Genomic DNA, 14519 nt, shown 5'->3' with positions numbered 1-14519 from the left:
CAGGGGCTCGAACCCGTGTCCCCTTCGTTGGCAGGCGGATTCTCAACCACTGCACCACCATGGAAGTCCCTACTTAGATATCTTAAAATAATTCTACAATAAATGTGACTTGTTTATGTAATTTTAAAGAAAATATTAAGTGGGGATGGTTCATTAAAAGATGTAGTATGTACACTCATAAAAAATTATATTCATTCATGGTAACTTTAGAAGCTCATGTAGGTGTGGGGCTTATAAAAATGAGGATGTATCACCCTCCTGTGATATTAGAAGCATTCACAAAGCTATATGGACTTACTTCACTTAGTATGATAATCTCTAAGTCAATCCATGTTGCTGACAATGGCATTATTTCATTCTTTTGTATGGCTGAGTAGTATTCCATTGTATATATGTACCACATCTTCTTTATCCATTTTAAAAGAATATAAAAAAGAATGTATATATATGTGTGTAACTGAATCATTTTGCTGTACAGAAGAAATTAACACAACATTGTAAATCAACTACACTTCAATTAAAAAAAACACACACAAAGCTACACAGAAACATAGCTATGTGGAAAGATGGATTAATTCCACCTGGGGAAGTCAGGAAGGGCTTTACAGAGACGTCATTTGAGCTAGACTTCTCCCCCAGCCAACTGGTAGACCCATTTCCTTCTTTTCTCTAGCCTTCATTGTCATTGCTCTTTTTCCTTTATCAGAACTGTATCCTTCTTCCAAGGACAGTAGTTGCTCCCTCTTCTGAATTACCTTATCACTTGCTGATTGCATTGTTCTTATGACACATGTTGTATGCTACTGATCTTTTCATGTCTATTGCCCTAATTATATCATAATTTTTTTTTGAGGAAAGGCACTGCTATTCTATACCTTTCAGTAACCACAGCATCCTTAAAAAAAAAATGTGTGTTATTGATGGTTATATCATACATATATTCTGAATCCATCAATAATATAATGGACATGCCAGAAAAATCTTTACTATTTGGTTTTTAGAATACTTAAGACGTGTTCTTAAAAGAACCGCTGTCATAAATTAAGAGTTGGTGGGCACCAAGCTAGTCTACTCATAAATGCTCTTTGGGGGAGACAAAAGCAGACTAAAGAAGTGGCTGAAAAATGAGAATTTCAAAAAGTTACCAAGTTTAGTAGTTGTGTCAGAAAATGGAAACTGAATAAAATATGTTTCCACACAACTAGCTTTTAAAAAAAAATACTACGTATATGGTTAGGCCCTGAAAGAGTCATCGCCTAGGTCTGAAATGATTCTTTCTCTAGAATGAAAGATGATTTCTGAAAACTCTTCAGATAAACAACACCATTTTCGATTTATCTTCAGAAAGGCTTGCTGCATTAGTTTGGTTTACACCTAGTGGCAAGCAACATAAACGCAGAATAACAGTAGCTTAAGTAAACTAGAATTTTATTTCCTTCTCATATGTAAGAAGTCTGGAGGTAGTCATCCTAGGGCTGGTGCAGCCTTCCATGCTGTCAAGGAACCTGGTCTTCTATCTTGTTGCACTACCATCTGTGGCTTCCATTCCCAAGGCCCAAGATAGCTACTGGAGCTCCAGCCATTATGTCTGGAATCTAGGAAGCAGAAGGGAGGAAGAGAGAAAGGATATATTCCTTCTTTTTAAGGACTCTTTGAGGGAATTGCAAACACCGTTTCTATAGCATTACACTTGTCAGAACAAACTGGAAAGTATATCTCTATTCTACACAGCAACATGCCCAACTAAACATCAAGGGTATAGGGATTTTTATCCTTTTGTTGTTGTTGTTGCCATGGATCCCTTTGGCAGTCTAGCGAAGCTTTCGTACACCTTCTCAGAATAACGTTTTTAAATGAATAAAATAAATACATAGAACTACAGAAGAATCCAATCATACTGAAATATGGTTCTATTGACAAACCCTTTAAGGTCTGTAGACCCCACGTTAGGAATCCCTTCTATTATTTAGAAAAAGAGGGATGGTTATCAGCCTCTGACACTTGACAGAGAAAAACTCTACATAATGGCTTTATTCATCCATTAAGCAACTGTTAAGATCCTATTTTAAGCCTGCTCTGTGTTGTAGAGTATGATGAATACAAGAGAAATCTGGCCTCTCCTCTTGGTCATTCTCTAATTCATCTAAATACTTAATACAGTGGAAACCTTCAACTTATAAAAATGGGTAGTCATATCGGCCAGGTTTTATATATCAGTATTAGAGGAGTTCAAAACAAGGGGGAAATCATGTGGAGTGGGCTTGGAGAAAGGGAAGAAAGAAAAGTACAAGGTTTATTCTGCAAGAAGGGAGAGGCAGCTTATTGGGGGAGGGGCAGGGGAATGTGAGGGGAGGTAATGGGAGTGGCAGGAGGGTCCCAAGGGGGTCTAAAGAAAATGGCTGAGGACACATGGTTGGCAAGGAGAGGGTTGTATTTGAGCTAATTTGAAGTAGAGAATTATTAGTTCTTGAAACTAAAAGGATGAAAAAAAGTCAAGAAAAGGTCAAAAATGTACATAGGTTGGTATGTAAAAATATTTAAAATGGTCTAGAAAGACAGACTTCAAGTTTCTGATAGTGATTGTGGTTGCTCCTGGGGAATTGGATGGGGTGACAGTCAAAAGGATTGAAGTTTTACATACAGTATTTTATTTCTTTGAAAATAAAAAGAGATGGGACAAATATGACAATATATGAAAAATTAAGAATAAGTTTTTGTTATATCATTCTTACACCACCCCACCCCCTGGCATTTTTAAACATTTCACAAGTTTAAAAAGGTAGTCATCACTTTAAAAAGTTTAAATGCATTTTTACTCTGTACTAGATGTGATTTAACTTACCCAGTAAGTTCTGGCTACACGTATTCTAAAGTTTTATGTTGACTTTGAAGAGGCTGGTCTCTTCACATCCCCCTGAAACATGTCATGGTAGTACTTTCCTCAAGTTCTTTCCTTAGTCTGGAGTGTATTCTCATCTCCTCCCGGCCCAGCCATTGTCTGACTTCCTTTCAGGACCTCCCAGCCAGTTTTGATTTCTCCCTCACGGGAACTCCAGTAATATCACTCATTTTAGCACATATTATTTGACTTTGAATTTAATTTGCCTTCACCATAGAATCATTATGCTCCTTGCAAGCCTAACCATCTTATAATCAGGCTGGCAAAAGACATTCCATTCCCCATCCCCATTCCATTCCCATGGCAGACATAACTAATCAACCACATTACTTTTCCCCAGTGAACTTGGACGTGACTCAGAGTCCTCCTCAGAGCACCTGCAGCTGCAGTCACCAATTGTATAGATTGAGCATGCAGATGAAACCTCTTTCCGCCCCTGCCTGTGCTTCCTTTGTGGCTTCCAAAGGACCAGTGTTGTTCCCAGGAGAGACTCAGAAAGAACAGCATCATCTTGAAAACCCAGAAATTATAAATGTCTTAGGCGAGTAATTTTGAAGAAACTTCACAACTCATTTTAGTGACATGCTGATGGCTGAGTCAACTGTTTGAAATGTCAGCTAGTCTGGAAAGGGACAGAAAAATTGGAAAAGAATAGTAGTGCAAGAGATTAACATAATGCCAAACACCCGTACACCTGACACCCAACACCAGGAGAGCTTGGCTGCCAGCTGCAGGGGAAAAGCTCAAGTCCAAAGTCGCTTCTTCATTTCCATCATTAAGTGGAGGGCAGCCTTCCCAAAGCTCGTCAAGGCCTTGGGAAAGCGCTAGGACAAGAGCAGGGGAGAAGGGTAAGGAATGGTTCCCTGGTAAATTGGAGAAATGGCTGTGAGTGAGGCAGCTGGGAAGGAGGCCTGAGAACAAGTCCTGAGGCCAAGGCCTTTGAAATCTTATTCTGCCCCTAAGAGATGTCAGAGTCCTGAAGGAAATACACCAACAAACTGACTATTGAAGCGTCTCCATGATGGGGTCATGAGTAATTTTTTTCCAGCTTCTTTATGCTTTTTTCTACTTAAAAAATTCCTATAATGACCATGTTTTATTTTCATGGTCAGAGGCTGAAAGAGGAAAAAAAAGAACAAAAAAAGATTCCAGAGGAATACCAATCTTTTTTTTTGGTCCAAATTTATTTATTTATTTATTTTTATTTTTGGCCGCGTTGCGTCTTCATTGATGTGCATGGGCTTTATTTGCGGCAAGCAGGGGGTACTCTTCATTGTGGTGAGCGGGCTTCTCATCGTGGTGGCTTCTCCTGTTGCAGAGCACGGGTTCTAGGTGCGTGGGCTTCAGTAGTTGTGGCTCACAGGCTCTAGAGGGCAGGCGCAGTAGTTGTGGCGCACAGGCTTAGTTGCTCCGTGGTATGTGGGATCTTCCCGGACCAGGGATCGAACCCGTGTCTCCTGCATTGGCAGGCGGATTCTTAACCACTGCGCCACCAGGGAAGTCCCACCAATCTTTTTTAAAAGTGTTACTATTACTCTACCTTTGGAAGCAGAGGGAAAGAGAAAAACATATCATTTCACCCACCGAGAAAGTGGACATTGGAAAACTAAAAGCAAATATAAAACTCCTTTATCAAAGTGCCCAGTTTGGTCACTGATCACTTTTTCCCTCATTCATTCATTCTTTCATTTGTTCAATGGTCATTTGTGGAGTGACTTCTAAGTGCTGGGGATACAAGACAAAAAAATAGGGGAAGGATACATTGGGAGATAGGGATTGACATATATGCCCTACTATATATAAAACAATAACTAATAAAGACCTACTGTATAGCACAGGGAACTCTACTCAATACTCTGTAATGACATACATGGGAAAAGTATCTAAAAAAGAGTGGATATATGTGTATGTATAACTGATTCACTTTGCTGTACAGCAGAAAGTAACACAACATTGTAAATCAACTATACTCCAATTAAACAAAAAAAAAGACAGAAAAATATACAACCCCTGCCGCCGCAGAGCATTCAGTCCGGGGGGTGGGGGAGGGGAAGGTCCACAGACCTTCATCAGATGACCACACATGGATGTTAAGTTACCACTGGGCCAAGTGCTGGGGAGGAGGGGCTGTAAGTGGCCCTGTGAACGTGGGTGATGGCCTGGGCTGGGGGTGGGGCTAACTTCATCGTCAGCCCCAGCTCTGGGCTGTCCCCATCATCACCGCATTGGCTGTGGGCTGTGACACGCCTCCTCCCAGGCTCTCCCTCTCCAGTGCATCCGGCAGCCCCTCTCACTTCTGGCTTCCCCCAGCCTGTCTCGGTACTCAGTAGCTCCATGACACACAGTGGCTCCCTATTACCACCAATTGTCTCAACATTAAACAACTCTGTCTGTCTAGCTTGCCCAGTCCTGGGGAATCTCACCTCTGAAGGTCTTTCCTAGTCCACAGAGTACCTTTGGTGCAAGTTTTAAAAAGGCGTCTCTTCCAACCCCTACCAGGGCAACTGCTACTTGGAGAGCAGAGCTCAGGCTGCATTTCAGTCCCTACTCTGTTTTCTAGCTTTATCTCCACATGTAGACCACATACCTCTTGAGTAGGAATTTTGTTCTTTTGTGTTTTAGTTCCCATGGTGCCCAACTCAGCACTGGACACGTGGTGCCAGGCCTTCTCGGGGACAGACAGGCTGCCAGATTGAGTCTTAAATTATAGAAACTTTCCGGCTAACCTGTCTTCTATGATCTTGGAAAGTGTCCTTATGTCCTGAAGACCTCAATTTCTTTCTCTTTTTAAAAAAATATTTATTTATTTATTTATTTTGGCTGCACCAGGTCTTAGTTGTGGCATGTGGGATCTTTGTTGTGGCACGCATGTGGCATCTAGTTCCCCAACCCGGGATCGAACCCAGGACCCCTGCATTGGAAGCACAGAGTCTTACCTACCAGACCACCAGGGAAGTCCCCCGAAGACCTCCATTTCTTCATCTGCAAAGTGGGAGGACTCACTGGGCACTTCAGGCATGCAGCGAGCTGGGAAGAGAGAGCAAATCAGGGCTGAGGGGAGACAGAATGAAGATGGGGGGTGGGGGTGGGGGGAGGGCGGAGGAGCAGGAGGAGGTGACAGGTTCGTTCTCCCTTGATCTTCTCGAGTTTACCACAGGAGCTGAGAAGTAGTTGGGGCCGCCTGCCCTGGGGAGAGCGCGTCTCTCAAGGGCGTCTTTGCAAGAGGCGCCTCCTTCCTGGGCCCCAGCCACCTGTGGTTGACGGGAGCTCGCACGTGAAGTTGAACCCAACCAAACACCCACCTGAAGACCACAGGAGGGACTGGATTTTCCAGGGAAGTCCCGATTTTGAATCTTTTGTCTCACTGTCTAAACATGATATATTGGACCACGTGTTCCAGTTTGGGGCCCAGAAACCTGATCAGCTATGGACTGGGGGTCCCTAGATGGAAGATGGAAGTGGAGGCCTTGCACATCTGTACTCACCCATGGGTGCCTCAAGCTGCCCTCTCTGAGCTGCAGCCACCTTGCCTGCTGGCCCTCTATTTCCTTAGTGCAGCCTTGGTGCCATGAGCCTGGGCCTTCCCTCACACCGTCCCAGGACCCACCTGGCCATCAGGCCAATGGCGGGTTCACTGGGTCCTCCAGGAGACCGGGGCCCTCCTGTCTGTGTCATTAGGGACTCTAGCAGGGGGACTTTCAAGTCTTGGCCAGCTGCTGAGAGGCGAGGGGAATGTTTGGGGATGATGGACACTCAGGTCATATCAGGACAGAGGCGAAAAGCAGGTAGCAGCCAGGAGAATCTCCTCTTGCCTCTGATCCTGCATGGGAGGACAGAAGCAGGAAGCAGAGGAGTGTGATGGGTTTGGAGATGCCAGAACTGAGCTTGGTCCTTGCTCTGCCACTAATACTGGATCTTCCTCGGGGTCCATTTCCTCACCTATACAAAGGGCCAGTCCCTGACCAGGCTATGGTGCTGAGCAGCTGCCCAGCTGTGGCTCTTCATTAAGCAGCTCCCGGCAATTTCTCGAGCATGGGTGACCCTGTTCTGCACATGTGACCCCACCACTGATTGGACCTGGAAACCTCCAAGGCAGCCCTGTGGGAGCTTCAGAGGCCCTGAGGGGGCCCTGCAGAAAGACTCTGCCTGCTGCACCGGAGGGTAGCTGTGGAGAGACACACGGAGGGGACTCCGGGGGCTGAATGTCAGCCAGGAAAGGACAGTGAGGAAACCCACGAGTCAGCAGAAGCCTTGAGGCAGAAAGAAGGTGCTTGAAGAGAACTGGAGAGAGTAGGGGCAAGAGAAGCAGCTGCAGATACTACAGAGACCCGGATAAATTGAATCACTGTCGGGCAGACACTCAGGTGGGACCCAGCACGTGCACGCCTGCTTCTGAGGGCACACCTGATCCAGAACAATCTCCCTATTCTCCTTGAGGTTCCATTGTCTTGACACCCAGAGACCCTGTGTTTCTTTACTTCTAATATGTCTTTACAGTAGCCCTCCCTGGCCTGGGGCAAATAACATTTGTCTATATCCCTTGCAATGTGAAAACAAAGATTTACCTTGCAGGATTCTTATGAAAATCAATCAAAACCATAGATTGAAAATGGCCTCCAAGTGGCCCACGTGCACAGCAGGTAATCAGAAAGGGAGTTGTTATCGCCGAGGAACCAAACACAGTGCTTGACTGCAGAGCCCGAAGAATTCAGGAGGCCACACAGAAGCCAGGGTGTTAAGAGCCCTGAGCAGACCTCAGTGAGACAGGCTGCGTGGACCCAACCTCATTCTCCTGGTCTGCCCCATAGAGACCTCACAGCTATATGAACGGTGTTTTGGAAACAAAACACAGGACTTATGCTTGAACAAGGCACACTTGTGCTAGTTTCCCATATGAGAGGTAGTCTGAGAGTCATTGGATATATGCTGAAATATTGGATTTCTCAACAATTTTGATGTTATATGAGGATATCTGCAGAGAACATTTGAAAGGAAATCGGGGCTGTCCTGACAATCCCAGAACACGTGGGATAGACCAAAGCTCTCTGGATTGTCCCTGACCTTGGTCTCACTGGAGAAGGTGGATGAGACAGGAAGAAGCATTAACTGAGCCTCAGGGGCCCAGGACTGTAGTGGGCAGTTTGACAAGTGATTCCATTGGCAGCCCAGTTATCTTGACGCTGGGCTGATTTCCCACGTCTTTACTCCCGGTGTATTTTCAGGATGACCCTCTCTCTCCTGTCCCAGCATTTGTCACTATATCCCTTCCGACCTGGAAGAGTCAACAGTTGGGCTTGATGGTTCAGCTCAACTTTACGGAGGAGGAAACAGGGTCAGGGAGGTTAAGTGACCCCCCCCAAGTTCACGTCAGCGGTAAATGCAGGAGACAGGATTCGAACTCAGATCTGCTTGATTCCTCCCCACCAAGCCCAGGTATTTCTGCTGAAAAAGGCAAAACCTAAAATGTCACAGCACACAGGGTAGAGATGAGTTCCAGACATGACCTTGTTCTCACAGCACATAGACTCACTTTGAACCTGAAGGTGGAAAGTGGACAAATGCCAGATTGGTTTGGGAAGGGGTGGGGAGAGGAAATGGGGGAGTGTCGAGTTGAAAATGTTCTCTGCTGCGTCATTAGGAGAAAGGAAAGGGGTGCTCTTCTTATTTTTCTTGACAAAAGCAACACAGGAAGAAAACAGTTCATTAAAACACTGCATACATAAGCAGGGAAGCAGAAACACTTATTTCAGTTCTTGAGAAGAAATTTTTGCAAAGAAGAAAAGGGGTTAGTCAATACTTCGTTTTTTTTTTCTTAAAGAAAACTTGAGTGGGTTCAAGTGAGTGAGGGCATGTTTGGAGGACTTTGTTTTGCTTGAGATCATCAAATTACACATAATACACTGTCAGCCTCTCAGGGCTGAGGGCTTGTCTGCTCACACATGGATCCCACTGCCTGGGACAGGGCTTGGCACACAGTAGGTGCACAAAAAATGCTCAGTGAACAAAAGTGCCACCCACCAGGCTCCACCAGCTTGCAGGGGTATTGAGGTCACAAATAGACAAACCCAGTGTCTGCTGGTCCAACAGCCCCTCTCAGAGGTTACCAGTTCTGAAAAGGACTTGGCTCAGAATGATATTAAAAATAGGCCTCGGAGGTGGCTAGTGAGGAAGGACATGAACACTAGGGGTCTTTAAAGGGTTCTAACAACACTTCCTGCCTTCCATACCCCAGATGGCTCCATTCTTGCCCACCTCGTCTAGGTGGGACTTCCAACCTATGGGATCCGACTTGGTGGTTAGATGTCAAAGGCGAGAAGCAGACCCATTCTCACTCATCTTTCAAAATTGAGTTTCGCTGCCTCCTCCTCCAGGAAGCCCTCCTTGATGCTCTCTTTCCTCTTCTCACTCAGGATTAAATCTCTCCCTGTGTGTCCCCAGATCTCCCTGTGCAACAGTGCATCTCCATCCTGGTATTCATCATCCCTGATGACGACAATCACTTCTCACTACAGTGTCAGGTCCTCAGGGATAAGAGGTAAGTCTTCTTTAACTTTACATCTCCAGTACTTAGCCCAGGGCCTGGCATGTAGTAGGTGCTCAACAAATGTTGTTATATGAATAAAAGGAAGGGAGGAAGAAGGGAAGGAAGAGAGGAAAGGAGACGGGACACTCTGGGAACTACATTTTCTTTTTGAAATTCGTCTCATAATTATCTGCCCATCTGTCCACAGATGGCAGTTAAAGTCAGGATTCTATTTTCTGTAAATGGTTGAGCTCCTCTACTCTCAGCTGTGTCTTTGGCACCAATGGCAGGAGGAGACTGGGGTGGATTTAGAGGGATTTGGGAGCACAGTGTCTGAGAAATGTATGCGTGTCCTAACACATTTCTGAAGTAAATGTATGTCTCTGAACCACATACAAAAGGCACACGCAGCCACATTCTTTCTACCTGGAACTTAGTTACTCAGCAATTTCACCTTTGACACCACAGCCAACCGCTAGGAAGCAAGCTGGGTGTGGGAGGGCAGAGAGCTTGCTCTCCTGTTCGCTGTTGTAGCCATGGTGTTCAGAAAAGGCCAGGCAGCTGGTAGGTGTTCAAGAGCTATTTGGTGAGTGATTGAATATGTGAGAAAAGGACTTGAGGCAGCTTAAAAGCCACAAAATTTCTATTTTAAATATCCTGAACTTCACTCATGGGGAGCCTCTTAAGACACTCACTCAAGTCATGTTGACACTTAATTTACAAATAGTTCTATCAGACTTCATCATCTTGTTCTCTATCTACTGCAGACTAAAAACTGGAAGAAAAGAAAGGTGTTTTTACTCTACCTATGTAAATATATATATTTTTTATTATCGAGAAAGAATTAAGAAAAGTAGACTTCAAAAAACATAGTAGACTAGCGGCCAATTGTCACAACTGTTTTTTGTAAATGGTTTGTGAGGGCGTTCCAATATATCACAGACCGTTACCAATACTCAAAGTGATAACAGAGTCACGAAAAATAGGTAAAATCAATTTCAACTTACTCTTCTGGGAAGACAGGAAAGTGAATTAAACATTTTAAAAAGAACTCTATCCATGATGAATAAAATTGGGAAAAGTGAGGTACGTAAAGAAGTAATCTTAAAGCATTTCCATTAGCTGAGGCACTGTGGAATCTGAGTATTTTCGATTCCCAAGTTTGTTGTGGTAAATGGTCTCTGTCCTTTGGCTTCTCCCCATGAGTGTGGGTGGTCACAGCTTGCCTCCTGCCCATGGGTGCGTATGGGGGATACCCTATGGAGACCCCCCAGCTGGAGCCCACATTCTGAACCACTCCTTAAATGTACTCATTTCTGGTTTTCTCCAAGGGGCAGTAAGAACAGGGCTTCTTTAGGACATGTGGAACACTATGCTGATTGAACAAAAATCTTGGTTAAAATTAGAATTAGTGGCTACCTAGGAGGGCAAAATAAGGTAGAGAAACACAGAGCCAGAGCCAAGGGTGGGAGGGGAGGGCCTTGGATTCCTACCCTCTGCCTGGGGGGTGAGGTGTAGGGATGTGCAGGTACCAGCCCCATTACCCCCATCTCCAGGGTGGAGCTGAAGGAGCCCCTTCTTCATCCAGAGCCCAGTGGGCACAGCACGTGATGTAGCAGAGGGGTGGCAGGGCCAGGCGGAAGCTAAGGGAAAGGTGGCACCGGCAGATGAGTCACAGGGCAGCCATCCTCTCACGCTGCGGGTCCAGGGAGAGCACCGCTCTACTCCCCAGCAGGCTTCCAAATGCCACCTTTCTGTCTCGGTGGACGGTTCCCTGTACCGCCACTGATTCCTACCTTCATCAGGTCTAGAAGCATCCAGAAGACTGACAGATCAGATCCTGGACAGTGGGGAGTCGGGTGGGGAGGGAAGAGACTTGCATTGCCCTGGCCCTCAAGACACCTGGCCAGGCATAGAATCCAGCAGGTTGTCTCACCCAGTAGGAGCACTCTGAATATTATAATGAGAACAATGACAAAACAAAAGCTAATGGTATCTTCTAGCTGAGAAGGAAGGCGTGCCCTGAAGCAGCCGTGTTTTCCCTTTGAAGATAGATAAGGACTGGGTCTGATGGCCTGTGGGCCCCCTTGGACTTTAGAAGCAATTTGTCCTGCAAGCAGCTGGGCCCCATGAAATCACCTTAAGGAATCAGCCCCCAGCATCTTTCTCCAAGAGGGGCTCTGAACCCCGCCCCCCCCAACATCCCAGCCTGGGCCTGTTCCCCACTACCTCCCCAAACTGGGGGCCTGAGACACCCGAAGGCCTCAGGCTTCTGCTCACGGAGGAGATATAGGACCCATGAAGAGGCAGGAAGAGAAGGCAAGGCTGCACAAAGAACTCCTGAAACTTACAAACTGCTTCCACCAATCATTTCTAAGCCCCCTCCCCCTCTTGCTCCCTACTTCCACTATAAATATCCCACCTCAAAAGCTGATGGGGAGATAGATCTGAGCATTACTTCCTGTCTCCTTGCTTGGCTGCCCTGCAATAAAGCTTTTTTCTTTCCTCAAAAGACTGTTGCCTCGGTATTTGGTCTTTCTGTTGCGCAGAGGGCAGCGAACCCACTTGCTCAGTTAATTACTAAGTGTCTATCACGTTCCAAGCACTGTGCTGGTCACTTTTTTGTACCTTATCCCATTTATCCTTTCAAAACGTACCCAGGCAGATTTTGATTTCCCTCACCTAGAGAGGAAGGGTCAAGCTGGCGTGGGGTTTTGGAACTGGGTCTGTCCCTCTGCTGACAGCAGTGGAGCTGTCTGGCCACTGTCCCTTTTCACCTGTGTCAGGGCTGTAGCATCTGTCAGGCCCAGGTTCTTACCTGGGACCTCAAGAGGGAACCCAGCTGCTCACCTTCTCAGTGATCCAAAGACAGGCCCTTGGCCGTGGGGAGGGATACCAGGGTGAGCACTGAGTAACCGGCCCACGGCCATCAAAGGTGAGCACTGTGGGCTTCACCCCTCCAGCTGGCACCTCCTGCTGAAAGGAGCTTCTGCTGGCTACCTGCTCTGTCTGGGGAGCCGAGTCCCACGCCAGGACATCCCTCAGAAGTTGTAAGGGCCTCCGGGGCCTGGACTGGGTTCTCATTCTCGTCCTTGACTGAGTACGTATTAGTTCAGCCAGATCAGGCCTTGAGCACTCAGCAGAGCCACTGTTGGAGTACTCCAGGAAGATATATTTTACGGCAAAATCTTGCTTCCTTCTATTTTATGTATGACATTTTCCCAAAAGGAAAAAAAAAAAAAAGTTGGAATAACTAGTATCATTATTCTTTTCTTTCTTTTATTTTCCACCACAGAACCATCTGTCATCAGAAAACAGTTTACTTTATACCTCTCAGGCTGATTTCCACATCCAGAGGAGAATGGACAGGGGACAGAGGTGACCTCTGGACGCCCTGCTGCAAGGGGCTGGGAAGTGGGGGAGGGGAGTGAATCATCAGCCCCAAGGCTGCTCAGGAGAGAGCTGAGCTGAGCGTCTGCAGAAGCAGACAAGGGAGTCTCACCACCGTGTTGGATGGTACAGGGGATGGTGAGACGGTATGAGACAGGCATCTTCTCCCTGTGTCACTTCTCACTCCACTCAGTTGGGTGAAAACACAGTTAAAGTTCTGCCATTGTCGGTGCAAACATCACCTGTGACATGGAGCTGGGGGGAGTACATGTAGTGGAAGCTAGCACAGAATACTTTGAGATTTGTTTCATCCTCAAGTCCATGGGGTCCAGTCTGTGAACCGAGAGAGAAGAGGACCTGAGTTGATAACAGTTTGTTATCAGATTTTGACCTTCTTGCTCCATCTGAGAAGGACCAGGTGAGAGACTCTAGCCTGAGGCCGCTGCTACAGACCTGAATGTAAGGAGGGATGGTCATGTCAGATATCCAGCCATTGAAAGGGAGGTATTACATCTTTGGGTTTCTGGGTTGATGCTGAACTGAGGAATCTGAATTTGATCCTTCCTGTGAGCTTAGATGAACTTTAACACAAATTTTTTGAGCTACATTTTCAGGCAACCCAGATTGAGTAAATTCCAATCCTGGCAACCAGAAACCTATCCTCACACTGACCCCTCCACTGGAAGTTCTGGGCTCTTATCCGGCAGGGGTCACGCTAATCAGAATTTTATTTTGTAACTGGCGAGGAGCCTACTGCGGGTTTTAGCAGCAGAGTCACATGGTCAGATCTGTGTTTTTAGAAAGATCACTCTGGGTGCAAGTGGGAGGTTGATTTCGAGGGGGAACTGGCTTAGGGACACTAGTAAAGAGCTGCTATGGTCTGAAAGTTTGTGTCCCCCTAAAATCCGTAGGTTGAAACCCACACTCGACGTCATAATATTGGAAGGCGGGGCCTTTGGAGGTGACACCGTCATGAGGGCAAAACTTTCATGAATGCGATTAGTGCCCTTATACAAGAAGCCCCAGAGACCTCCCTCACCCTTTCCACCATGTGAGGACACAGCAAGAAGACAACCATCTATGAATCAAGAAGTGGGCTCTCACCAGACACCAAATGCGCCGGCACTTTGATCTTGGACTTCCAGCTCCAGAACTGTGAGAAATAAATTTCTCTTGCTTATATTATATGCCACTCAGTCTATGGAATTCTATTATAGCAGCCCAAACTGACAAAGACAGGAGCCCACTGGAGTAACACAGATGGGAGGTGATGACAAAGGCCTGAAATTCTGCAGCAGCAAGAGGGATGACGGATTTAGGCATGGTGGTGGGCCTGGGTACTGTTACAAGGTTATCAAGACCGAGAACCCAGGAATGTCTAATCTTGCTCCAGCCCAACCACCTGCTGACCTACAAAGCTCCCAGGGAAACATCCAGGGAATGGAGGCTGGGCAAGAAAGAGGAAATACCACTTTTGTTAAGTTGCCATATTAATTCCCCTTTCTTTGTGTTTCCTTCCAAGCTTAGAAGGATCAGTTGTCCTTGTATCAGTTAGCACAGTACTCTGGTCTCTTGCCACTGCTTCCCTGATTCCTCCCAGGGGAGAAAGCACACACTGCAGTCTGCTGGTCCATGCTTCAGGTTTTATGGGAGCTGACATCTGCCAGTCTCCCATTCTGGAAGCTGCCCTGGTCCAGAACTGACTGT

This window comes from Eschrichtius robustus, chromosome 3, assembly GCF_028021215.1.
Source record: "Eschrichtius robustus isolate mEscRob2 chromosome 3, mEscRob2.pri, whole genome shotgun sequence".
In the NCBI taxonomy this organism is placed as follows: domain Eukaryota; kingdom Metazoa; phylum Chordata; class Mammalia; order Artiodactyla; family Eschrichtiidae; genus Eschrichtius; species Eschrichtius robustus.
Note: the sequence above shows the minus strand (reverse complement) of the source record.